This window comes from Chlorocebus sabaeus, chromosome 21 (assembly GCF_047675955.1).
Source record: "Chlorocebus sabaeus isolate Y175 chromosome 21, mChlSab1.0.hap1, whole genome shotgun sequence".
Taxonomy (NCBI): domain Eukaryota; kingdom Metazoa; phylum Chordata; class Mammalia; order Primates; family Cercopithecidae; genus Chlorocebus; species Chlorocebus sabaeus.
In genome coordinates this window covers 29,460,223-29,461,634 of record NC_132924.1, presented here as the reverse complement: position 1 = coordinate 29,461,634, position 1,412 = coordinate 29,460,223, and positions in this window count along the sequence as shown.

Genomic DNA, 1,412 nt, shown 5'->3' with positions numbered 1-1,412 from the left:
GCCAACTGCATCTCAGATCAATAAGATCTTAACTCACTTACCTGTGTTTGACAGTGAAGCAACAAACCCTTCTTTGAACACTGAAGTTAGGGGTGTGATTTTCCTTTTAAATACAGACAGACTGGCCTCGGGGGTAGTGAGAAGCTCCATCCTCAGAGGGATCCAAAAGAGGCTGGGTGATCACGTGAAAGGGGCACTGGGACAGTGATTCGGAATTGACATGTGGCCTTGACTTAGACACTAGCTTCAAATCCAACAATTTATTAAGCTGCACCGGTGTGCGAAGCAAACCTGACCTCTGTCTTCACAGGTTAGTGGGGAAGACAGACATGGAAACAAAGGCAGAAAGAAATATGCCATTACAAATTGTGATCAGTGCTAAAAGGAAAGGATGGCGGTCATGAGGAATAATAACAAGGAGAATCAAGAATTTTGAGTAGGGGTTCCGAATTTATGTTTCGAAACAGTTCACTGTGGCTGCCATGAAGAGTCTGGGCTGGAGGGGCAAGTATGGAGGTTGGAGGCGAGTTAGAAAGCCAACTCACTGGCCCATGGAATAGATGATATGGCTGAATCCAAGTGTGAGTGGAAGAAGTGGGGCGATGTGATACTATGGGAGGCATATTTTGGACATAGAATCAACAGGACTTAATGGTACTTGAGAAGTGAGAGCTTGGGGAGGAAAGAAAAAGGGAAATAACTCCCAAGTTTGGGACTGAACAAGGTCATCTGAAAAATCTGAGTTTATAGTATTGTATAGATTCTACGACTATGAAGCTTCAAAGTCCAGACTAACAGGCCAGGAGGAAGAGCCAGTTCTATCCCTTGATATGACTCAGAGCCACAAGGGGTGGCATAAAAGCAATGCCACCGAAAAGGTCTTTCCCACATTGGGGCCTGAAAGGAAGTGAGGTTTTACTCTGGCACCCATCTCCCTAATACAGTGTATATCAAAATCATAATCAAGGTAAACCAAGATCATAGCCAGAGAATCAGTGTCAAGCATCCAGTTAAAAGAGTGAAGATAAAAAAGGAATAATAAATAGCAAAATCACTGCATTTTCTATATATTGTATAGAAATCATTATACACACACACACAGAAAGACACCTATAATCAAAAAGAAAAACACAGACAACCCAATAAAAAATGAACAGAAGATTTGAACAGGCATTTCACAAAAAAAAAAAAAAATCAATTGCCAATAAACATATGTAAAGGTGCCCAACTTCCTTAGCATTAGAGAAACACAAAATAAAACCATACTCAGCTACTGCTACATAAGGCTACAATGAAAAAAACTAACAATACCAAGTGTTGGCAAAGATTCAGAGCAAATAACCCTCTCATACATTATTTATGGTAATTTAAATTGAAACAACAGGTTTTTGTGGTTTTTTTTAGTTTGGCTT